The 26,524-nt window shown below is 46.9% G+C and overlaps 1 protein-coding gene across 1 annotated transcript in view; it reads left to right on the forward strand.

Annotated features, from left to right (window-relative positions):
• Nucleotides 1-26,524, forward strand: part of NELFA (negative elongation factor complex member A) — a 386,029-nt gene that overhangs the window by 211,293 nt on the left and 148,212 nt on the right. The gene's annotated exons all lie outside the window — the stretch shown is intronic.

Below are 26,524 nucleotides of genomic sequence, written 5' to 3' on the forward strand. Positions count from 1 at the left end.
TAATTTTAGGAGTGGGTTGGTGTGGTCTAGGACCCCAATGAGTTCACACAGAACACCTAATTCGGCGTAGACAGTATGTATACAAATAGTTAACAGGCCTCTGAGAACACACTAAGGAATGAAACTAGCAGGTGCTATTATCACAAATATATACAAGTAGGTTCACTCAAAATGCCTCAGTGAATAATTTAACCAGTTAAGTAATTCAGATGTAGGTAAAATGTTCAGAACCAATCGCAAGTACAATTACCTGAAGTATGGCACCCAGTACTCAAAAGTCCAGGTTCTCTACGGAAGGTATTCTCTGAAAGGATGCAATGGGCTTGTGGTGGTGGTTTCAACAATTCCAAATCATTTAAAAGTGTAATAACTATTTGTCCAAAGATGTGCAAGTTCTCCTCTCTTCCAGTCCCAAGGCTAGCCCAGAGGTAGGATGCTTGACTCAGGTTCGACTACCCAAACGTAAGTAAAGAGGAAGTTGGGAGACAAAGGGCTTTTCACCCAATGTTATCCTATGGAGGAGAGGGAGTGGGCAAAGGGGGGGCGGCAACGGACAGGATTATTTAACACCCCGACTCAGATTTTCCCACAGATTGGTAACCTTGTTTGGTGTGTTGCAAAGCATTTGGTTTTAAATAGAAGTGCTATTGGGGCTTTTGAAACTTTTAAATAGTTTGGCTCCCTTCCTTCTTTTTTCCTGTCTATATATTAGTTCCCCCTGCTTCTGTCTTCGCCTTGATTATTTAAATTCTATGGGCCACAACAAAGAGAATCAATCAATGGATGGCTATATCCATTTTGGGGAAATGTACAATCTGAACCAATTTTGAAACTGAACTTACAAATAGAAGGAAAAGAAAGTGTATGAGGTAGCACCAGTGTCCGATTTGAACTGCGCCAGTAAATTTTCCTTTGTTCTTTAGTGGCGGCTTGTTTGGGGTATAGGTTTAATATTTAAAATTGAAGGAAGTGGGATTCTATCCAAAATATGGTACATAATTGTGACGAATCATGGGGAAATAGTCCCTTCTCCCCAAGGGTGAGAGATCTGCCCTGCCCAACTGCCCCATCCCACCCCTGTGAACCTAGGGAGGTGAGCCTGCTTCTGGCATAGGGGTAGTGGCAAGCGTCACGGAAGAAGAGATGTGACGTAAATACCAAAGGTCAACCTGAAGAAGCAGGAAGAAGACCAAGAAGAAATTGGAAACCCAGTGACATTCTCCCTTCCAATCACAGGTAACGGGGAAGAATGGTAACTGGAAGGAGGGAGGCAGAAAAGCATTATTTGAATGCTCATACTCGTCCCAGTGCGGATAAAGAGACTATAATATTAAAAGCCAGTGAAGCTTATGAGAATCATTATTGGAAGGCTCATATTCATACCAGTAAAGGAGAAGAATATATCACATTGATGTCTAGAGAAGTGAATGGGGAAAATATCAAGTTAATATACAGAAGAGGCATTGGGAATCAGTATTGGAATGTTCATACTCTGATCAGTCTGGAAAAACCAAGCAAAGAGACGAAGTAGCATAGAAAGTATAAAAGGAGAAATTTCAGTATTGGATAACCCTACCAGGGGAAATGAGAAACAGTAGTATTGGTAAGAAAAGTCAAAATGAAGATGAAAAAAGAAAGGAAAACCATAACCCAAGAAAGGAGAAGAAAGCACCCGAAAGTACTGAATAAACTGTGTTAATAGATAAAAATAGTCACCAGGGACTATTTGAGGATAACCTATTGAATTGAAGTTCGCAAGCAGCAAATACATCCGGAGAAGGGAGTCATTCTGCTGGCCTTAGTTATTAGGTTAGTGGTAGGGACAGATAGGTTTAGTATGTAAAGTGTACAGGTTCATGTGACTTTTCACTGACTGACAAGCATCCTTAGTTTTGTTAGGTAGGGACACCTCATAGCATAGGGAATGTAAGACCTTTATCTTTTTCCTTTAACCCCTTAACTGCTGAGGGTTTTTCCTCCCAGTGCCAAGACCTTTTTTGGACATTTCGGTATGGTGGCATTCAATCCCATGTAACTTTTTTGTTGCAGGTGATATGCTGGCCAAATGTGCACCTTTTTCTTTCCACATGTAGGATTCATGGTTTGCGGTTGTGGGGTGTGAAAAAATAACAAATAAGTGACAATGTTGGCATTTCTGGGGGTGGGGGGCTGTTTCCATGGTGGCCTAGTGGCCCTTGCTGCTTCCCAGGGGTGGAAAAATGGGTCCAGAACCCTAATGCCCCCTCCCTCAACGCCCAGGGGCACTCGTGGCCAGATCCCTAATGCCCCAAAGTGTGCCACTCTATATGGAGTTGAATGTTTTGCCTTCCCTGGGGGCAAATCGGGGCAACACAGCACCAATTTGCCTGCAAAGAAGGCAAAATAATATTGTGCCATCTTGTTGGCATTTTTGGGGGTGAGAGACTGTTTGGCCTGGGGGCCACCCACCCCAAAATTAATTCCCTGGTTGTCCATAAGTGATTGCTGGTCGAGGATAGAACGATCCTCGACCAGCAATCTGTTTGTGTGAGGACTTGTTGGAAAGGGATGTCTCCCCTTTACAACAAGCCCTCACATGTACGAATCAGGCTAATAATGCTCTTGAAGCACACAAAAGCATGTCTGCTTCATTTACATATTGAAACCTCTTGGTTTCAGCATGTAAATGTCACTTCCTGACGATGTCTGAGCACGTAGCATGCATCGCGGTCATCACTGAGGCCTAAAGGTAGGCCTGTAGTCTCTGGAGGTCCTAGTGAATCTGCCATTTCCAGACCAAGAGGACGGTCTTATCTGCTGCAGGGTACCCAGGGACTGAGCGGTATCTGTGTCCAGGCTTTTAACCTACCCTGGCGACTCAGATCTGCTCCTTTGCCCATCCAGCGGAAGCCTGTGTCAGACATGTCCAGGGCCTTGCTGATGGCATGATCTAAGTCTGCTTTCCCCTCGTGCAGTAAAGCAAGAACTGCATCCCATTTGTGAGAAGGCAGGAAGTCCAAGATGGGGCCCATTTTGTACCGTAACTGTCGTACCTGGAGAGAATGGCCAAGGAATTGGTTGTGGCTGCCTTCATCGTGGTTGCGGCTGCAGTAATTACCCGCTTTCCAAAGGTCTAGCCTCTTGCTGGTAAGATAGTTTTTCTAAAGTCCAACTAAGGGCTTTGTAAAACCATTGGACAGTATGGGGCGCTGTTGCGTGGCAGAGAGATGTAGACAGGGAGCCTTCGTCGCTCTGTGAAAGCCGCAAACATCCTGCAGTATTCATCCTGTTCCCCGGCAGAAATACACACAAAAAAGCCACCCTCTGAAAGCAGAACACCACTGCAACAAACTGCTCTATCCCGAGACAAAAAGGAGAAGGGAAACCACAGAATGACCGCTCGCGGGAAAAGCAGTGGGGAAGTGGGATGGCCAGCGCCATTTTTGGAAATACCCTGGCGGCATCACCAGAGCCAGATGCTGAGCAGAGCAGCAATGGGACAACCTGACACTGTTTCCCCCCCAAACTCCTTGGCAACACCAAATGCGCTGGAAGGGTGCTGACCAGAAACAGGAGCGCAACACCGGCGTGTCGCCAGCTCACCTGGATCTGAGCCAGTGCAGAAAGACGAAACACAGCCTAGGGAAACTTGCGGGGCGGAGGCCCGGGATCAGAGGAGCGTTCCCAAGAGAGGCAGACATCAGGGACACCAACACCAGCACGCGCCTGGAGTGCAAATGGAGAAGGGCAGGATCAGTGCTGCAATAATACGGGGAGGTAACTCCTCCCCTAAGGCCACGACCCACCAACTCTAGCCAGAACACAGCAGGTGGGTGCAAGTGGCAGCAGTAAACCCCACGATCATCTTTGCTTTGTCTTGGACCATGGTCTTGCACTCAGTTGGCCGTGGAGACAGTCTCTGGCGGACCCCTCTCGCTCCTCCACTTGCCTTTTAGTTATCGTGCTGGGTCTGCACCCACTGGACCAGTGTGTTACGCTCACCTGATTCCCATGGGGGCGTCGATCTGGACTGGCCCGCTGTTGCTTCCACCAGAGTAACACGTAGAGCCGAGATGACAGACTGGACAGACCCACTTAGCTTCGTTTGTTGGACTCGTACGAATATCTTTCTGCAATGGAGAAAGGAAATTAACCTCCCATAATCTGAGCGTTAACCCGCCTTCCACTCCCCTTAGCTGCCCACAGAACACTCCTGAAGTTCCCTCTTAATCTCACCTGAAGATTTGGAAAGATGAGCTCTCCATCCTGCGTCGGGCGCAGGGGCGCGTAGACGACCAGTTACTTCACTGGCGTGGAGGAATTGGTGAGTTCCAGTATTGACTTTAAGTCCAATTGTTCGTAAGAGTTCAAAAGTCTGATCTTCACTCTGCCAGATTCCTTGCAGGTTGTGGATTTAAACCACCAGAAGAGTTCCAAGTGGCAATTGGTAAGATCCTGGTAGGTCTATTGTGGTTCTCCCCTTTGGGGCCGGGATACAGCGATGATGCAGAATTAACTGCGCCGACCCGAAATGAGGCGAGTACCCCCCTGTGGTAAATCAGGTAAGTCTTTGGGGTTAGGTAATATTGTCCTTGTTTTTTCCCCTTAGGGGCCGGGGTGCGGCAGTGATGCGGAATTAACTGCGCCGACCCGAGATGAGGTGAGTATCCCCCCTGTGGTTATTAGGTAAGTCTTAGGGGGTGATTTGTATTGTTCTTGTTTTCCCCTTAGCGGCCGGGGTGCGGCAGTGATGCAGAATTGACTATGCCGACCCGAGATGAGGTGAGTACCCCCCTGTGGTTATCAGGTAAGTCTTTGGGGGTGATTTGTATTGTTCTTGTTTTTCCCTTAGGGGCCGCGGTGCGGCAGTGATGCAGAATTGACTACGCCGACCCGAGATGAGGTCGTTGGGGGTGATTTGTATTGTTCTTGTTTTCCCCTTAGGGGCCGGGGTGCGGCAGTGATGCAGAATTGACTATGCCGACCCGAGATGAGGTGAGTACCCCCCTGTGGTAAATCGGGTAAGTCTTTGGGGGTAGTTTGTATTGCCCTTGCTCACCTATCTGTTCTGGTCTCCCCCAGGTGTTGAAGAATGGCCTGGAGATGCTGGATTCGCGATGGAGTAAAGGAATGCAGCCTCAGTTGGTGAGTTCAGCGCGGCGCTGCGAGCTGCATGCCAATGCACCTGAGAAGGCTTCTCTCTTCCAGATCGACGATGTGCTGGATCAAGGATTCAGGTAAGGGTTTTGTTCTGACCTCTTCTCCTTCTCCTTTTCTTGTTCCAGGTGTTCCAGGGCTGAAGCGGGCGTGGCTAAAGACTGGAGCTGCCCATGGCGCCAGGACTGACTTTATTCTTATGAGCCTGGCGCCATAGGCGCCAGGACTGTAGCCAAAGAGCCCCTAACTGGGGTTTTTGGGCATCCTTCAAGTGGCATGATGCCTGCTTCTGGGGTTGCTGGGCCTGGTCTGGCTTTCTGGGGGCAGGCATCGTGACAGTGTATCAGTTGTGTCTGAGGCCTTTGATAGTTGCGAGCCTGACCAAACTGCAGTGCGCCCACCTGCTCTCAGCCCCCCACGGGTTCTGCTGATGTTCACTTGGCACAGCCCTTTTCTATCGAAATTGCCTCAGAGGGTATGCCATAGTCTTTAGTTCAGAGGGTCCAAAATGTAGGTGCTAGTGCCCACTTTGCCTTGCTGCCCACATTCGGCTACTGTTCGCTTGCCTGAATCTGCTACCGCCAAGGCTGCTTGGGGGAGGACATGCCACAGAATCTTTAGGACAGAGGGCCCAATATGAGGGTCAATGCCCAGCTCGCCTGGTTGCCCCCACTTCACGGTACGTGGCCACTAGCAGCAGTCTGGGTCCCTGGATATGCCCTGGAGTCAGCACAAGTAAGCAGCTTGTAGAGCCATTTTCCGGGTGAGTGGGAAGGGGATCCAGTGCAAGAAGGACCAGTACAGTGGGGGCATCCTAACTCCCCACGCCACGTGGACAGCGGCACAGATGGGGAATTGCAAGACTCAAATCATGCAAGACTCTTATCTCCCTTCATGACATCATGGGAGCCATAGGAGAATCCAGGTTATCCATGTAGGAGAAAATAGATTGCATTTCAACGGAAGTGTCCTTCCTCCAGCAAGACATGCAGAACATGCCCTCCAGGGTCGGGGGAGGCAGAGCAACAAATCTGACTGAGGACGCAATTAAGAAAATGGAGAAACTCGTGGCAGTCTCCCAGAAGCTCCCTCACCTGGAAAATAGGGCAGAAGACAGTGGAGGAAGGGCACGACGCAACAACATTTGCATCCTTGGAGTGTTGGAAAAGGAAGAAGGGCCCAGCATGAAGCTCTTCTTGGAGCAATGGCTAACGGAACTCTTTGCCCTCTAAGAAACTTTCAAAATGTTTCTGTCAAAATGGCACACAGGATGCAGGCAGGTTGTCCCATCCCAGGGGCACCACCTCCCACCCCTGCACCATAATAACTTGACTCTTGAACTACCAGGAAGCCCTTCTGCAAAGGGTGCGCGCCACAGGCCCCATCACGTATAATGGCTACTGGATCGAATTCTTTCCAGAAAGCACGTCAATCTTTTGACTGATTTTAGAGGAAGATGCACTCATTCGACATGAAATACGCTCGCTTCTTCTGGCCGTAACTTGAAGTCTACCACAAGGGAACCAAGCACCTTTTCAACAATCCGAGGGAGGCTTGGTCATGCCTTGAGACAAATGTTCTCATCTCCTGGACGTCAGCCACCGAAGGGGCTGCCCGGACAAGAACCAGATCAGAGTCACTCCCCAATTCTGTTTGAATCGCAGGCAGTAGACCAAACGGCGGAAGACACCTGCTCACATGCATACAGACACACAGGGTTAGGGGGGGGTAAACTGATATAGCAGCAACAGATTGGCAATGGAGGCTCGCACAGACTGCAACAGCAGTCACCCTGCAGATGGTTGACTCAATTCTTTTGCACCCGCTTGGTGCAGTGTTAGGGCGACGGGTGCTTCAAGTTAGGCAGGAGTACAGGGTGGGATGCGTGGGGAGTTGGTCAACCTGTGTTGGCCTGATTTTGGTTGATCTTTGGTTCGCAAAGGTACGCAGTGCATAATGACACTCGGGTCGGGAGCGGCATGGGGGAGTGCTAACGGATGGCAGGGGAGGGGACGGAAGGGGGGGAGCAATCTGGGTTAAAGTATGGTCTCCCTGGGATGATGGTGCATAACAGAGTAAAACCACAGTAATTTCCTGCACTATTAACGGCTATGCTCAGGGGGGTTGGGGGGGATAAAAGACGGTTGGTGCTACAGTTCCTTAATAGGCTGTCCCCACATATTGTATTTCTGTAACGCTCACCTGATTCCCACAGAGACGCTGACCCGAACTGGACTGCTACCGTTTCTTCTATCGTGAGGCGCAGGGCCCGGAAGATGCTCTGGACGGGGCCTCCGAATTTGGATTGCCTGGCTTGTAGAGTAAGTTTTCTGCAGGTGGAAGAAAAGGGATTGATTACCAGCTGGGGTGGATGTGTTCCCACCAATCTCCCGTTTCTCACTCTTCTTAACCCCCAACTTGGTTTCTGCGAGCTCTCACCTTAGGTATTGTAAAGATGAGCTCTCCATCCTGCTTCAGGTGCAGGGGTGCGTAGAATCCAGTTACGTCACTGGATGGGAAATAGTTGCGGACACTGTGTCCTTTCGTCTCTCCTGCGGTAGCCGTAAGTATGAGTGTCTTTTCTCCACAGGAGCCGGGGCCCAGAAACCTAAAGCAGGTAAGTCTCTTGGTGAGTATTTTTTCTCGGTGCTTAGTGCTCACCATGTATTCCCCTTATGCAGGTGCTGGGATGTAGCTGGCGTCGTAGCCGCGGTGGAGGAAGGTAAGTGAAAGAAAAGCGACTGCTTACTTCTAATGATTGTCTTTTCCTGCTTACAGGTGCCGAGATGCTGCCGGCGACACAGCCGCTGTCGCGCGTGATGAGGCACGTAAGTAAGTGGAAGAAATGTGGCCGCTTTAGAGCGGGCACCTCTAATGACAGTCTTTTTCTGTTTTTCAGGTGCCGAGATACTGCCGGCGTCGTGGCCGCGGTGGAGTTCGGCGAGGCCACGGATGGGTAAGGCAAGGCGGCGCGGCTGCGAGCTTTTGAGAGCGCTGCTAATCTTGTACCTTTCCTTTGCAGGATCGTCTGAGGTAGGATTGCTGAGGCCGGATTCCGGTAAGTATAATTTCTAATGCTCGCCTTCTCTTTTCTTGTCTGTTTGCAGGTGTTCCGGGTGCTGGCGGGCGTGTCAGGAGCCAGGATGCAGGAGCCGACTCGGTGAGCGTCGTCCTGCTGATGCAGAATAACGCGAAGCACGTGTATTCCATCGGGCGTGGTTTAAATAGCAGAGAAGTGCTTCAGGTGTGTGTTCTTCCACCGGCCCCACCCAGGTAAGAAAAGAGTTCCTGAATAGAGGAAATAGTTCCTCGAAGCCCTGATGGCTGGGGACTTCAGCCAGACTGGATTGTTCTGGGTAAGTATGCAGCATGGTCTGCCTCAGGTAAGTCCACCCAAGCATTATTACAGTTTATCAATATGAGCCCGGCGCCTATGGCGCCGGGGACTGAAGTCCTTTCTGAGCCTGGCGCCAAAGGCCCCAAGACACGGTCCAAAGGGCCCCTGTAGGGGTCTGCTGGGTCCGGAGATGTGGAAGAAGGGTCTGCTTCCGGGGGGGCTGGGCCAGTCCTGGCTCCTCGGGAGTAGTGCTCATGACAATTTCTCACAGACAGTAAGGTAGAATTCTCAAATGTGCGAATTCCCTCCACCTTAGAGAACTCCAGCAACTTTGCTGTATTTTGAGGACTTTATTATTCTTTCCCACTGATGTATTTTAATGTGATTTCTGAACTTTGTGTTACTTTTGGTTATGGAGCCTGACAAACGCCATAGGCAACATTTTACATTGTCACACAGCCCCTTCAGTGCAGTGGTAACGGTAAGTCTTTCAGATTTCCCACGGTTTAAATACCTTCTCTGGGATAAACTACTGTTTCCCAGAGCAGTAAAGTGAAATTGACTTTACTTACGTTTGTAACTTTCTAGACCCAACACACCCTATCTTACAATAGGGTGCTGGAGGGGTTTTCTTTTTTCACCATTTCTTTGTGGAAAGGTCCTTCTTGATATTGACAAGGTTTGGTCCCTTTGTTCACTTTGCCTTTGGCGGGATTCACGAGTGAAGCCCGCCTCTGGCTCCAGGGTGCAGGGTGTCTGGGGTGAGGGATGTGCCCAAAACGCTCTGTAGTGATTGGCCAGCTGACTGTCCGGCAAGGACAGCCGCCCTGCTAGGTGTCTGACAGCTCGGCTGCAATGTATGGGAGAGAACTCAATAAAAGGTAAGGCTTTTGGCTTTGAAGGCAGTCGATAACGACGAAGCAACCGAAAAAGAACTTGAAGAGGACGCCTGCTGCAACTCCTGGACCGTTGGTTCGCCCGGTGAAACCCTGCTGCTGTGCTGAAACTCCAAATTCGTATCGACAGAGAAGCCCCTAAAAGGAAGACTTCTCCCCTTGAGTTGGTGGGACCAATCAACTTCAAAGTAAGCAACCTGGACACTGACGGGGTGGGCCCGTGGGGCGAGATAGGCGTGGGCGCACCCCATCCATGCTCACAAACTCTCAATTTAGCAGCCTGGCTCCTGAGATCAGAGTTTGGACACTTCCAACGCCTTCAAAGATGCATGGACATACTTTGAGAAGCCTAACACCAGGCATGGCTACTTCCACAAATGCAAACTGTTAGGCAAGGTTTTTATGCAGTACCCTTTGGGACAACTACACACAACTAGGACTACAGGTGTAAGCAAAACCAACCTTTGGTATAAGTCTGTACCCCATTTTTGGTAGCGTTGCTGAGCAGCCAGGCTCATCTCAAGAGGGAAATGTGAGCTGTAATGTTACACAGAGGTCTATAATTACAAGTATTCAAATAAACTCTTACACTTAAGGTTTCTAGGTAAAACACTTATTAATTTATTTCACAGGCAGTTATACAACGTTCACTAGAAGGAGGCAATCTATATCACACAAAAATATACTTCAGTACTTCACACTATCAGGTTCTGAGGCATTTAAACTACTTTGAAGGAGGAGCAAAATGGCATTCCGAGCATTTGAAGTAAGACCAAGAAGGCATAGGTTAATAAAAGATTAGTTATTCTTAAACAGTGCAAATAGTTTGAGTTCACCAGAGGAGTCAATTGTATGCAATAGGTTAGGCCAAAGTTAGTGGGCTAAAGCCTTTTATAGGATAAAGCAGTTCTGGTAGTTAAACGGAAAAGTCTTTGCATAAGTTCATAGAAGTAGTTTGTAAAAGAAAGATTCATACTAGCACCCCCCTACCTGGCCTCCAGAATTCAGAAACTCGTCTCAAAGGCCTACCAGAGTAGAGTGGCTTACACCAACCTGATCTCCACTCCCAAAAGCAGGAGAGTGCGCGCAGGTGGCACTAGGTTCCACTCCATGGCCGCTTCATTCTGGAACTCCCTTCCCGCCCACCTTAGGATGATTGACTCCCTTCTGGCATTCCGCAAAGCTATCAAAACCAGGTTATTTGTTTGATTTGTCAATCCTAAGCCTCATGCGATCATCTGTTTCTCTATAACACGCCTGTAACTAAGACTGTATCACTGTATTAATAATTAAGCTTCCTTTCATTTACATGCAAGCGCCTCGATGCCTGTGGGCTGTAGTGCGCTCTACAAATACAAATAAATAAAAACAAAAACAATATGTTGGGTCACAAGCTGACTAGGCCTGCAAGTTGCCAAAGTTTCAAGCACTTTCGCAGTGAGAGGTAAGTACTCTCGTTCGGGTTTTCACAGTAACTTACAATGAAGAAAAAGATGCAGCTGAAGACGTCTGTTCCTGGCAGTTCCTGCAGATCTCGCTGTTCGTGAGGCTCCGTCTTGGGGACAAGAGGGAGGACGTCTGGACTCCTACACTGGGACTGGTAAAAAAAACGGGCAAATGGCAATTCTTCAATTCCGGTAGCTGTAGTTAAGCACACAAACTAGTGTCCCTCTCTCTGGTTATTCCGTTTCCTGCAGCACTCTGAGGAAAATACAACCAGCTCCGAGAATGGTATCAGGTAGCTTAGTGTCGAGTTGATTGGTCCCACCAACTAAAAGGGAGAAGTCGTCCTTGAAGGGCTTCTGTGTCGAGATGAACTTGGTGATTCGGACCTGCAGCAGGGCTACACCGGGCAAACCAACGGTCCAGGAGTTGCAGCAGCCTTCCTCTTCCAGCTCGTCTTCGGTTCTTTCGTTCCAGTGGTCGACTCTGCCTTCCAAGCCAAGAGACTCGCCTTTTATCCAGTTTCCTCTTTCATTCCAGGCTAGCTGCCACTCACCCAGCAGGGTGGCTGTCCTTGCCGGACAGTCAGCCAGCCAATCACGCAAGAGTGCTTTTGGTTCTCCTAGGAGACTAAGCACAGGGAGTTTCGGGCACCTCCCTCAATTCCTTCCCACCCCAGACACTTGGGCGCCAGAGGCGGTCTTCAGTCCTGAAGACCGCCAAAGGCATGGGAACAAAGGGACCAAACCTGGTTTGGCGCGCAGAGACAAACTCTAGAAAGACCTTTCCGAAAAGAAATGACAAAAAAAGACCGGGACCTGTTTTTACAGAGGGGGCTCAGACGCAAACTTGAAAAACATGGCTCCCGCGATTTAATGCTACCGTTGTTCGCGGTCGGGAAAAATCGTGGTAGTTTGTTGTAAAACCACTGCCACCAGCCATTTCGAGAGGAAGGGGTAGCATTTGACTGCCACATGAGTTTCTAGACACAGGGGATACTAAGTAACCCCTCCAGCACTCTATTGTAAGATAGTGTGTGCTGGGTAGGAATTTGGAAAGGCTAGAAAAGTCCATTTCATTTTACTTTCTCTGATAAACGGTGGTTTGTCCCAGAAAAGGTATTTAAACCTTGGGACAGCCTAAAAGGCTTCCCTGTGTCATTGCACTGAGGGTGCTGTGTGACACAAATGAAAAGATGATGCCTATGGAGTTGTCTAAAACTCCACAATCAAAGAACACATGAGTAAAACACACATCAAAATACATGAGGGAGTGGGGAAAAAGGCTCAAACTCTCTCCAGGTAAAACAATCAATTCCTCAAAATCCAGCAAAGTTGCTGGGGGTCTCTAAAGTGAAGGAGTTGGCACATTTATAAGAATTCTCCCTAACAGAAACGCTTTGTCATCTGGTGCAATTCAAAGAGCATCAATCCCATTGTCTCCTCACCAACACATGTTGTCTTGTACCTGACTCACCTACTTGATTCAGGTCTCGTCTTCAATTCCCTAAAGGTCCACTTAGCTGCACTCTCAGCTTACACCACGTCTCAGAAAAAGGTTTTGTGGTGGAAAATTCCAGTGATCAAAGCTTTTATGGACGGGGTTAAGACTTCATCCCCCTATTTCTAACCCAGCTCCCGGATGGGACCTGAATGTGGTACTGACAAGACTAATGGAGCCCCATTTGAACCTATGCACAAGGCTAGCTTTAAAGCACTCACAAGACCGCCTTCCTGGTGGCAGTGACATCTAAAAGGAGAATGAGTGAACTTCAGGCCCTTTCAGTTCAAGACACATTTGTCACGATTCACAAGTATAAGGTGGTCCTGCAGACTTGCCTACGATTTGCAGCTAAATTCATTTCGAAGTTTGATGTGAACCAATCAATAGAACTACCCACCTTTTTCCAGAGTCCCACTAAAATGGCAGAAAGAAGCCTCTACGCACTGGATGTGAGGAGAGAGGTAATATTATCTGGAAAAGACTAAACCACTAAGAAAAACGAACTTTCGTTTCAGAGGCAGTTGGTAGAGAAGGGGACCCTGTCTCTAAATCAACCATCTCAAATTGGATCTTAAACTGCATCACACTGAGCTACATTCTTGCAAAGAGAGATCTGCCCTTCAAGCCTAGAGCACTGTACTCGGGGCACTGTTGCTTCCTTAGCATTCATTGGAAATGTTCCTCTCGAGTCCTTTTGTAAAGCTACAACTTGGAGTTCTGTACACACCTTTACACAACACTACGGTCTAGATACACATACTAGATCAGACTCTCAGGTGGGACAAGCAACGCTAAGACATCTCTTTGCTACTGTTCTTTCACACGTCCCACCACCATCTCTGGCTACTGCTCACTAGTCTATGTACAGCAGGTGATTCTAAGCAGTTTTACAAGCATCAGAAGACCTGCATTACTCACTGTAATAGCATTTCTGATGATTGTATCTACTTAGATTCACATGCACCCATTCTTCCTCCCCTCTTGGAGTAAAAGGAACATAGACATCTTACATCTTTCTCTCTGTACTCGCTCACAATATTCATTGGCTCCCTCACAGCAGAAAAAACACAATCCTGGGGACCTCGACGCATGAGGGATTTTGGGTGCACTACAAGTCACGTTGGGGATAGTGTTACAAACACCCCAATGTCGATGTCCCCCTTTCGATCCTTGAAAGAAAGATGCAATACTCTGCAATTACCACTAGATGTCGGACTATATGCACAGCATGTGAATCTAAGCAAATCATCAGAAATGCTATTACGGAGTAATGCCATGCATGTCTTATATTTACACAAGTCACTTTAATGCGATAAACCAACACACATGGGTATACTTTCAAAGGGTCACTTCTTAGTTGGCAGTTGCTGAACGCATACAATTTTTCAGGAGTATGACGGTGCTATCAGTAATAACGATCACTCACAAAGTAATGGGGTAATCGCATTTAGTCAGCATACACATATAAGGAAAGTGATTTCTGGAAGGAAAACAGTTGGTTATTGTTATACTAGCAGAGCTTCAGGTTCTAGTGGCACAGCAAGTCTTTAAACCCCTTAACTGCTGAGGGTTATCCCTCCCAGTGTTGAGCCCTTTTTTTGGAGATTTAAGTATGTCGCCATTCAATTCCTTGTAACAGAATTTTTATGAGATTGCACCCAAATTTGGCCCCTTTTCTTCCCACATGCAGGCGGTCATAACGCCACCAAGGAATCCTAGTTTGCTGTATGGCGGTGAGGGAAAAGAAAAAAAAGAGCAAGTTTTTGTTTTTTCAGAAAATGGCAATAAAATAAAGTACAAAGAAGCCTATGGTTTAAGTGCTTACATGTTTAAACCTGTGAGGTAATGGCTTCTGTGAAAATTGAGAAAAGAAATGCACTGCTACACACCCCCGACTCTTCTAGTTAAGAAATCACAGATTTTGCATAATGTTTCACAAAACAAGCAATACCGCAAGCCAAACACTGAGCCATGGTACACAGGATTGTTATGATTACGGCCTAAACAGACATACCTAGCATTTGAAAATAAGGAAAACGAATGTGGTAAGGAATGGCAAGCATACATTTTTCCAAAGAGCACAAGCGGACCTTTTGATGGATAGGTGACTTGTGCAGGTTACAAAAGCGTACAGTGGCTAAAGTAGCGACTAAATGAAGGTTACATTTGGGAAATAAAAGGGTTGTGTAACCAAGTGCAGTAGCAAATGTATGTTATCAAACCAAGAGAAGACAACAAATGTCCTACCTTCCCATATTCCCACAGCTGTCCTTGTGAAAACGGCACCTCACGTGTGTACATACCTGGCCGGAAAAGAAAGTGTCAACCATCCACAAGTCCAGCGGCAGACCCAGGGATCCCTGGCAGGGTCCCCTTCCCTGGGGGAATTTCTGTAATGCAGACCAGCCTTAGCTCCAGGATTATCAAGGGTGATGTCCCTGACCTTGGGCGGCTGTCTCCCATGTGGGTGGACATCCCCAAGCCCAGCAGCGGTTCCAGGAATCCCCGGCAGGGTCCCCGTCCTTACCCGGAGGGAAATTCTGTAATGCAGGCCAGCTAGAGCTCCAGGATGGTCGGGGGGTGATGTTAGGACCGTTTCGCTGAAGTCCAACTAAGGGAAAACCATTCAACTGAGGCAGTACAAGACTCCACTCTTAGTATAAGGCTGTACCACCTGAGTTCATGGTAGCGTAGACAAAGCGGCCAGGCTTATCTTAGGAGGGAGAGAGGGCTGTAGAATCAATACAAGTGAAATTGTCATACAAATGATCCAAAGAAACGCTGAAACACTGTGTATCCAAAAATAAAGGGATTTATTTAAATACAAGTAGGCCCAGATAAATCTAGGGGTAAGTAAGCACTAAAACATTATATGAAATCGCAGTATAAAAACACACTATCCTTGAAAGTACGCAGACCCAATTATAGACCTTATTTGAAGTACCGAACAGTAGTTCTGCGGAAGTCCAAACCTTTTCATACACATTCAGTATAGGTCAAGCCTATTCTGGGGGAGGGTGGTAAAAACCAATGGTTACTTTCAGATTACATTCAGTAATGCAAGGGCAGTAGACCCTACCAGTTATACACTGACTCTTTGTACAAATCACTTAATCGGTAAACTGGACAATATACCTTTGGTGAATAGTGGAACACTTATTCTAGGTGCATTAAAAACGTATAACTACTTTTGTGATAACACAGTTATACTAGGTGAGTAAAACCTAAGGATGTAATATATAATTACAGGTGCTTGTGAAATCAGGGAACCCCAGATAGAGAGGAGCAGTAACTCTTGTAACTTATTTTTGGATGGCACACAGCTAACGCAAGGAAGTAAAATCCACATACTTTTTTAACCTCACAATGAAGGGGAAAGTAAATCGCAATGTCACACTTTAGTGAATGACTCAGTTATTCTAGGTAGGCAACAACCTAATGCAGACTTATTCTGGACAGTCTAGCAGCAAGTCAGGGTAAGCAAGACCCAGTTGGGGGACACTCCTACAATTATCCTCAAAGGACTAATCTGGTGATAACAACACTTTACTTTTGGGAAGAGGCACAACCTAATCACAGGAGAGTAAAATACCTTCACATCTACTTTCTATTAGACTGGCAAAACAGTTGCAAAGGAATAACAGATGTTAACCATACGTTTAAGAATAGTGCATCACACATTCAACATCAGTAAGAACTTTTGTAACTCTTCACTCTTAGAATTAGTTACCAACCAACTCTTTACAAGTAAGTAACTTTTAAACACTTATTTTCTTTTCTAGGCAGAAGTCCCAATCCCTTGAAAGTCTTTCCCTTATTCTTGGAGCATGAGTGTTCAGTGGCAGAAGGGGGTGGGGGGTCATTAGGACTAGTGACCAACAAGCAGTGTTAGAATAGGTTCTTTAGTAGCAAAAGTCAGAGTTCCTTAGGAAAACTGGGCAGACAGGTGAGTACTTTACTTTATAGTTAGAAGAGGGCCCAGGGGCTTCGCAGAAGACACCCTAGCGGGATTCTAGCAGTGTGAGTGGGTGCACTGGATGAGAGGCCTCCCCATCACAGAAAACAACCCACTGCTACACAGAAATCCTTACAGGCTTAAGGTAAGTACATACCCAAGCCAACACAGTACCTCAGCATTGAAGAGTTTGCAGCAGGAGAACTTCAGGGTTTGCAGCCAAATACCCGGTCAGTGGATTCCTTGTCTTGGACACTGAAAACAAGTCTTCAGAAGGGACTTTGCAGTAGGGATCGGTGAAGAAAGCTCTAGGCAAGGTTTCCCTCGTGGCTGAATGCGGTTCTGAGGATTTGGAGCCTTTTGAAGGAGCACAGAAGAAGACATAAAATCGCGGTGGAATTCTAGTCATTACAAAGGTCCAGCACTCTGTGGGGACTTTTCAGACCCGATTCGTGTCTCTGGAGATCCACCAGGATGCCCACGAAGTTTCAGTGAGATTCGGAATTCGGAAGGCTGTGCACTGCACGATGGCTTGAGGTCCCAAGGTATTGGGGTATTGCAACAATGCAAGGTCGCAGCAGCGCGTGGGGTGGCTCAAAATGCAGGTCTTGAGTCTAGTGGGTCTCACCAGGCTCTGGCTCTGGGTCGTCGTTTCCGGAGTCCCCAGGTCGATTGGAAGGACCTGGAAGGCTCCAGTTACATAGCAGGCTCCCCGGTCGCTGGAAAAAGTTTCAGCCGCTTTTCCTTCATCTTCCTCTTCGGTTTCGGTTCCAGTGGTCGACATTTCTTCAGATTCCAGTTTTGCAGTATTTATCAGGAACTACAGCACAACCTCTGCATTCTCTCCCCGCATTTTGCAAGAAGGGGTGGTTTGGTTGTCCAAACAGGACAGCCAGCCCCCCACTGGGATGTGTCCCCATTCAAGAAAGGCATAAGACAAAGGGCTGGGGAGTTTTGGACTCCTCCCTCACTACCTGCTCTCGCAGAAAGACTGGAGCCTGAGCGGGGAGTCCAGGGGACTCCCGCCAAAGAGAAAAATCACACACAGGAATTTCATGCCCTGGATGTCAGGGGAAAGAACAATAAACGACAAACACTAAAATGGCTAAAAAAAGAAGGCGGCCATTTTGGTAAAAATGGACACCCTTAGGTCCCTTTACTGCAGCTGTGAACACAGCCCGCAGTAAATGTGCACCAAATTAATAAAAGGTATCACTGCCACCAGCCATTGAAGTTAAGCTTGTCACTGTAACAGAATTGTTAGTTTTTAGTGTGAAAGGGATACATTGTATCTCCCCAGCACTCCACATAAGGTGGGGTGTGCTGGCTTCACAGAATACAATGTAAAAGGGATCCAAAGATCCTTTCTACCCTTGTGAACTGTAGTTCACCCAAGGTAAACAAAAGAAAGTTGAAAGGGGAGCTGCTAGGGCAACCCAGCAACAACAGGCACTTACTGCCTATAAGTTGTTAGAGGATAACTTTAAAAAGGCACTATGGAGAGTCTTAAAAATGACCCATAAAAAGAGTTAAAGATTTATGTGAGTGTGGAAAAAGGTTCCCACTCACTGAGGTATTATGGAAAAATATCCCACTAATAAAGCAAAATGTTCTGGGTTTGACCCAGTTCAGGAAGATTTACCAGTTCTGTGCAACTCTTACCTAACAGGTGATGTCCCTGGCCTTGGGCACCCGTCTCCCATGTGGATCAACCATCCCCAAGCCCAGTCTGGAGCTTTGGCTTTTCCCTCTGGGCAAGAATGGGGACCCTGCCGGGGCTCATAGGGACCGCTGCTGGTCTTGGCCGGTCGACCCACATGGGTGACAGCTGGCCAAGGCCAGGGACATCACCCCCAACCGTCCTGGAAAGGTTTGTAGAAATGAAATCACTGAAGGGCCACAAGCTTGAGGGGCAAAGCTGCAAGCAACTCTGCAAGACAAGTGGAAAAATCCTCACCCACTTCCTGCCCAGATACTCTGGAGCCTAAGGAGGGATGCCAAAGGGTTCCCGCAAAAGGCAAACCACACACACAGGCCTCCCCCTCCAAGAATGGTAGAATAAGGGCTAACCAAGAACAACCACTAGCTTAGACCCCCAGCTCTTTTTGCGGACTTTAGGACTTTTAATTTATAACCTGGAGAGAGTGAGAGCTTTTTCCCACTCTCTAGTGTATTTTTCTTTTATTTGTGCTCTTTGTTTCTTTTGACTTTGGAGTCTGACAAACCCCATAGGCATCATCTTTACATTACTTTGGGCAACGAGCTTGCCTTGGAAGCAAGATGACACGGAGCAACACCGGTTCGATCCCCGGGTCCGCGCTTAGAAACCTCTGGGAATTAAGCGCATTATAAATAACCAATCATATCATAGTGACACACAGCACCTTCAGCGCAGTGACACAGGGAAGTCTTAGATTTCCCAAAGGTTTAAATACCTTCTCTTGGTGAAACTGTTTCCAAGAGCAGTGAAGTGAAATTGACTTTACTTACATGTTGTAACTTTCTAGACCCAGCACACACTATCTTACAATAGGGCGCTGGAGGGGTTACTTAGTATCCCCTTTGTCTAGTTTCTCATGTAACATTTTTGTTACCCTTTCTACAATTAATGGCTGGTGGCAGTGTTTTACTTTTTGTGCAATTGCAGCTGCAGTAAGACACCCATGAGTGCCAATTTCGTCACAATGGCCCATCTTCTTTTTTCGCCATTTCTTGTTGTATAGGTCCTCCTTGAGATTGACTCTGCGCGCCAGACCAGGTTTGGTCCCTTTGTTAGTTTTCTTTGCCTCTGGCTCCAGCAAGTCTGGCAGGGGCAGGAAGTGAGGGAGGTGCCCGGGAATTCCTGTGCTTAATCCCCTTGGTTACAGGAATGAACCCAAAGGTGATTAGTCGGCTGGCTGTCCTTGAGGGACAGCCACCCTGCTGTGTGAGTGACAGCTAAACTGTGAATGAATGGGAGGCTTTTCGCTTGGAATGCAGAGTCGACCACTGGATGAAGGAATCCGAAGAAGAACTTGGAAAAGACGCTTGCTGCAGCTCCTGGACCATTGGTTTTCCCAGTAAAGCCCTGCCGCATTGCTGAAGCTCAGAATTCGCCTCGACTAGAGAAGCCTTGCAACAGGCGACTTCTCCCCTTGGGTTGGTGGGACCAATCGACCCCAAAGTGAACTGGTCTGGACATCCGCTCGGAGCTGGCTGTACTGTCATTGCTGTTGCAGGAACCAAAGCGCCAGAGATAGGAACACCAGATCGAGTGCATCGCTTTTAAGTCGGACCCGAGCTCCAGAAAGATCCCACGGACTCCCTTGAAGCAGGACTGACCAAGCCTGAGCCACCTCAACAGAGTGCTGGGCCCCAGATGCGAGGAAAGTCCTTAGTGGTATCTGAGAACCGCAGTGGTGCTGTTTGCGAGAGACGTGAGGAGCTGAAACCGCGAAGTGCCGCTGATCCCAAGTTTGCCCTTTGCTGCTGCCTGTTGGGCAAGGTTTGTATGCAGTACCCTCTGGGACCACTACACACAACTGACTACAGGAATACGTTAACATTAAAGGACATTTGTACTGCGCACTATCACCACCATAGTGGTCCCCTGGCGCTCTGGTGGCTCTGAAAGAGGAGGGGAGGTTGAGTTAGTGGGAGGAGGCAGGAAAAGTGCAAGAGAGCAGTGATGTGCTGTTGGCGGCCTCAGCCCGGTGGGTCCGTTGGCTGGGCCTGGGGTGTTTGCGGCCAGTAGTCGTCGTGTAATGTTCTGCAAGACTATGCGTGTTTTTGTTTTGTTGTGCTGTAGATTTTGGTTGTGCTTGGTTTAGAGTTTGAGAGGTGTATGCAGAAAGGGAAATTCTTAGTAGGGTTGGTTAGTTTGCGTCTCTATGCTGAATTCAGGCGCTCGGCTTGTGCAGTCTCCCCTGTTGCGGCTCTGTCCTGATCTGGGTCCGACTGGCATACAAGGTTCCTTACTCCTCTGGCCCCCACCTCTAACATGCTCTCTCATAGCTCCCCTTATCCTCCCTTCATACTCCTGTGGCCAGTGCACCTGCTAATGTCAACCTCTCAGGTAGAGTGGTGATTGCCAATATCTCGACAATTCCACACCACTGTGGTACCTGGCGTTAATTAAGGGGCGGGCAAAAGTGTTGGTGGGATTGTCTGAGGGAGTTGGCTCAGTCTTTGTGCGTGCCGCCTGTGTTCCAGTCTATCCGGTGTCACCCGTCTAGGTGCCGTGGGAGCTACCCTCTCGGGTCTGGGATGTCCGTGTCCTTTTTGGATTAGTCATCTTTTTTCCAGTTTCGGTTTCCAGATTTAGTCTGTGGTTTTGAAGATACAGGTTTTTAGTGATTTCCTGAATTTTAGGTGATCTTCAGTGTTTCTTATTTCTTTTGGGATGTTGTTCCAGGTTTTTGCGGCTAAGTGTTAGAAGGAGGTGCCTCCAAGTTTTTTCTTAAGGTATTGTTTGAGTTCCAGGCGGATTTCGTTGCTTGATCGGAGGTGTCTCGTTGGTTTGTAGACTGTTAATTTCTTTTGTAGGAATTCTGCTCCTTGTCCGCTGATTGCCCTGTGCGTTATGCACATTGTTTTGAAGGTGATGCAAAGTTTTACTGGGAGCCAGTGTAGTGTTTTTAGGGCTGGAGTGATGTGGTCTCTTCTGGATAGTTTGAGGAGTAGAAGGAATGGAATGTTTAAAGGTAACGCATACATGGGTTTTAAAGGGTTGGGTTGAAAGGAAAATAAATTGACGATAGACACTTATTTTTCAAAGGAAACTCATTCAGTTTTATATTACAGGTGGGGAGAAAGAGAACCCTATATATACCCGGAGAATTGGCGGCACTCGAACCTATGAGCAGAGAGAAGGGTCAAGGGATCTAACCAGATGCCCAAACACAAATGTGTCTGCTGTGCAGTTTTGACAGTGGACAAACTCCTGTGAAAACTCCCATTTCGTTGAATGGACTAAGTGGCCTATGCAGTGAAAGTCCCAATAACTTGCTGCAAAGCATGCCTAAAAAGAGGACAAATACGACCGGACAGACGATCTATGGAGTCCAAACCAAGATGATTCGGGTGGAAGAAATACACAATGAATAAAGAAGAGGGAAAATCAACGTGTAAAAATACAAATGGTGAACCGGGAAATGTTATGGGATGGGAGCGATGGAACAAATGTGGAGTATAAACCACACCTGAATGAAGTGGGACAAACGGGCTGGTGGGTTACCTCAAAGCGTGATCTTCTTTCAAATTCTCATAGTGGCTATAAAATTATCTGAGGCATATAGTTAGTTTAAAGTTAACTGGGTAATAGTGGTGGGATTTAGATAAAAGTAAACAAAGGTATTCTTTAGGGACACATGCATGTTTAGACTAGGAGATTATAATGTGTTGGTACGGACATTGTAAAAATGTTGTAGGATACCTCCCATATTAAAATAAATGATATCACAGAAAGGGTGATTAGGTGATTATATTTTTATAATATAAAAAAGATAAAAAAACAAAACATTTGTACGTTCAATTACAAATGCATATGTCATCCATCATAAAAGTAAGAAAAATGACACCTAACAACAAAATACAGTGATTCCAATGCATTTGTGTTTGACATCTTAACACCATGATTACACGTGATTTCCTTAAACTGTATAAAGTATAAGACGGAGCACATAATTTCCCACCTGCAGCAGATCATGCCATTTTTCCCAATTTCTAACAAAACATACTGATAGTTGTTTTGATCAAGGCCACTGGAAGCCCATGATTTCGACTTAGTGGATCTTGCACATGTATAGGGAAAATGCAAATCATATCTACTTCAGTTCTAGTTCATTGGTGTTCTCCAAGGCCAGAGCCATCAAGAAGTTTGCAGTTGCAATTCTAATGCTGATGGAAGGTGAGGCACGCCTCAAGTGGAGGAAGCCTGAATGGTGGTGTCTTTTCCAAGACACAAGTAAATTGGGTGTTGCATGAATCGAGTCTCTATGGGTCACTTTGTAGGAAAGATGGGCATTTCAGGAAATCACTCGATCTCCCAATATTTTTTCTTTGTACGAAACAAAGCAAAGCAAGGGTGTAGGCAGAGGGCTGGCTTTGAAGGGCACTGGGGACAGTACACTCGAGTATCCCTCCTCCTCCTTCCTTGTTTTGTACACACCTTACATCTTCTGTATGGTTGTCTCTTCCTGGGGGTGGCAGGCACATAATCAGCAAAGTGTTGTTCTTGCAATCTGGCTACATCCTCTACTTCTGCAAAGTTGGGAGTTGATACAACGGTCAGCGAAGTTAAAACTGCTAATTCAAACTTCAAAAATGTCAGTTTGTTTTCTAGAGCGGCAGCACGATATACAACATATGCATTTTATGTAGCTAGAAGCATAAGGTAAACTGCCAACTTCTTGTACCACGTGCAAGTCTTACGCTCTACATATTATAACTCAAGTAATTGGTCTATTTTGTCTACTCCTCCCATGTACCTGTTGTAGTCCAGAATACACTTGGGTTTTAGCACTTGCTGAGCCTGCCCGCGTACAGTGACAAGGGAAGTACTTTCATCATGAATAGTACTTAGCATGTGCACATCCCTTCGGTGGCAGAATTTTAGTGCCAACAGTTCATCATGCCGCAATGCCATACATGCTCCCTTGTCCAGCTGCTTACACACAAGTTGTCTGGGGAAGCCTTTGCGGTTACTGCGGATTCAACTGCATGCCAGTGTGCCCACGTTGTACAATTCCTTGAACAGTGGTATTCCGGTGTAGAAATTTTCCACATATAATTGGTGACCCTTGTGGAACAATGTGGCAAGATCCCACACAATCCTCACTGGTCCCTAAATGGGCTGGGCAGCCGGGAGGATTTATGCTAGAGTCTTTTCCAGTGTAGACTTTCATGTTGTAGGCATACCCAGTGGTATTCACACAACATATAAACCTTGATTCCATATTGTGCTCTCTTGCTTGAAATATACTGCTTGGCAGTAGCTGGTTTTTGAACAATGCTCGGGAATGGGGTTTCTGATTGGCACCTCTTTCCCTCAAGAACTGTTCAGCATACAGATTGGCTTGCTCAACCATATCTGAAATGAACCCATCATCCGCAAAAAGGTTGAAAATGTCAATAGGCTCAAAACCATCTGTATTTTCTGTGCATCCTGATACTCCAGTGTTCATCAGGTGAGGAGTTTGAACTAGCCTCAACAGAAAACTTCCAGAATCTACTTCATGCTCACCCTAAGAAGAGTCTGTTTCAGATTATGCTTCTGGTTCTGTGCCTTGTTCCGTGTCGGACTGCATCAGTAAATCGAGAGCCTCCTCACCAGACATCTGACGTGAAGCCATGACAAAATGTTTACGGCCCAAAGAACAGATAGACTGAAACACCAAACCAATGAACTTTGCTTTTCAAAGTAAGGGAACGTGTGTAGTAATTGGTCTTCAATGAAATAGACCAAGTCCACACAATTATGCCAAATACTCCCAAATCTTCTTACAAAATCTATCACCGCTTTAAAATATAATCTACTCTCAACACGCCAAATAAAGAGTACTACTACTTGGCTGGCACTCACATGAAAAACAAACATGGCTCACTGCTTACTTACAAGTGGTTTGGTATAACCTTTGGTATAAGCTTGTACTACACAGTTTTGGTAGCGTGTTGAGTAGCCAGGCTTATCTCAAGAAGGGTAAATGTGGGCTGTAGTGGAGGTACACAAGGATTCAGTTACAGGTATTCAAATAAACTCTTACACTCAAGGTTTCTTGCATAAACAATTATTAATGTATAAGTCAGTTTTATAAAGCCTTCTTTAGAAGGGTGCAATATAATAACACACATACACTTCAATACTGTACACTTAGTTTCTAAATCAGTGAAGACCCCTTTGGGATGGCCCACAGACACAACCTACACCCACAGGTGACTACAATAACTAGGGTGCTAGGGACATTAATATCTTACTATTGGCATTTAGAATACTTTTAGACATTGGTAAAAGGTAAAGGTTATTAGAACACAAGAGACAAATATTGGCAAATACTTTGGATCCCCCAAGAAGAGCCATACAATTCAATAGGTTAAGCCAAAGTCAATGGGCAAAGGTCTTGTATAGGATGAAGCACTGCTGGGAAGTAAAAGTCTTTGCACAAATTCTTAGGAGTCTTTGATGAAAAGAAGAATGAAATGTTGGGCCACAAGCTGATTAGACTTGTGAGTTGTAGAAGTTTCAAGCAATTATACCATAAGAGGTAAGTTCTTAGACTTGTTTTACAGTACCTTATAAATCAAGAAAAGATGCAGCTGATGACTTCTGTTCCTGTGCAGCTCTGCAGATCTCACTGTTCCTGGGCCTCAGTCGTGGGGACAAGAGGGAGGACGTTGGGGGACTCCTGCAATGCACTGGGACGGTCAGAACTTGCAACCGGCAAACTTAACTTTAGTGGCTTTTCATTGTTTCAGCTCCTCGCGTCTACCACAAATAGCAACACTGCGGTTCCTGGCTGTTTCTTGGGAGTCCGGAGGATCTTTGAAACACACATTTCTGATGCTTGTTAATCTGCTATGAATCACATGCTGTGCATATAGTCTGACATCCAGTGGTCACCGCAGAGTATTGCATCTTGTCTTTCGAGAATTGAAAGGGGACGTCGACATGGGCGTGCCTGTAACACTATCCCTACGTGACGTGTAGTGTACCCAAAGGCCCTCATGCGTCGAGGCCCCTCAGATTTTTTTTTTTTCTGCCCAGCATACTGGTCTCCTTAAACCGAGCTCGTCGGAGACATTGCCATATGTCCTTTCGACCTTTGGTCGAATAGTTAAAATACTTAAGTTCACCCTATCCGTCCCTCATTTCGACGGCTGCTCCAGATCTCTGCCGAAAACATCCAAGCAGACCTTCGACCGACGGTGACCCAGTCGGCGCTGCCGACCACGTGGCCAGACCTTCCAGCCGGCCTACCCAGTAGTGAGAGTGGGGTCGGGGTGGTCATTTCTGTACAACCTGAGAATGCCTTTCCCTTTCCTCCCTCTTTCCTCTTTGGTCTTTGTCACTCTACCTATCCTCAGCTATGGAGAAGACTCCATTTGGGTTTTGCCCCATTTGCAGAGGTGCATTTCCTTGGAGAGATGAGCATAAACGGTGTAACCATTGCTTGCCCCTCGATCACAATGAAGTCGGTTGCGCGGTTTGCAAGCTCCTCCATTCTAAAACATTGAAGGAGCGCTGAGTCAAACTGTGTTGAAGGCCGAATCATCTGCCGCAGCAGCCAAATGTGACGATGGCGATAGTGACAAACATTCCTCCGAACCGCTATCGACGGAGCGCTCCCGCCCCGCATAATCTGTCCCCGGCCCCGTCAGGCACGGCTCAGGCACTGCTATGGGGAATATACACCCCGGCGACAAAGACTAACATTTACAAAGCACTAAACACACAACCCCCAGTCATTCTTTGACCAAGTTGAAGACGACCTCGGTGCCAACGGGTACACCGGAGGTTCCGGCTGTACCCTCCGACGTCAAGATCGGCAGCCCGCAGCTGCAGAAGCGCCTAGCGACCGGGCCCTCAAAAACAAACGGTGCTAATTCTAATATTACAAGTTCCGCCGAGACGCATCGTAAGGTGGTGTCCGGTGACAAGGTGTCCGCTTCCGCCGAAGAAGGCGTTCGCCGAAGACGAGGCCCGGCCCTGCCGAAAAAGGTGTTTACCGAAGACAAGGCCCCGGCTCCGCCGAAGAAGGCTCTGCCGAAAACTTCACAATCGCAGGCAGAAGCTACGCGCCTCCCGTCTGCTGAGGACGTTGCTGTCAAACTGTTGTTGAAGGATCCTGCAGGAGTGAAGCTGGCCCTCCAGACCCCCTAAGCCTGCCTGCCCAACAACCCTGTAACTATAAAACTATTGGACAGGCAAACCCAAGGGGGAAGGGGAATGGAGAAAACAAATACAGGAACTCTTGCTGCCGGCACTTCTGTCTGTCTTCACAGGAATGTCTTTTGTGTTTATACAGTAGAGAACCTAAAATGAGAAGGCAATCTTTTAATATATATTTTCTAACTCCCTACACATGACTAAAACTTTAACATTGTTCTAGTTGTCTGTAGCCTGAGCTTGATAGCTTTTAGGATGTTTCCTTATGTGTTTTTCAAATAGACTGCAGACTTTGTGAATGCTTTTCTTTACCAAGATTTGTTATGTCAAATCCAAAAAAGAACTTCATAAATTCGTTCTTTCACTTAAAATCTTTTTCCTTTAGCACACAA

Source organism: Ambystoma mexicanum, chromosome 6q (genome assembly GCF_040938575.1).
Source record: "Ambystoma mexicanum isolate Mex_15411 chromosome 6q, UKY_AmexF1_1, whole genome shotgun sequence".
Taxonomy (NCBI): domain Eukaryota; kingdom Metazoa; phylum Chordata; class Amphibia; order Caudata; family Ambystomatidae; genus Ambystoma; species Ambystoma mexicanum.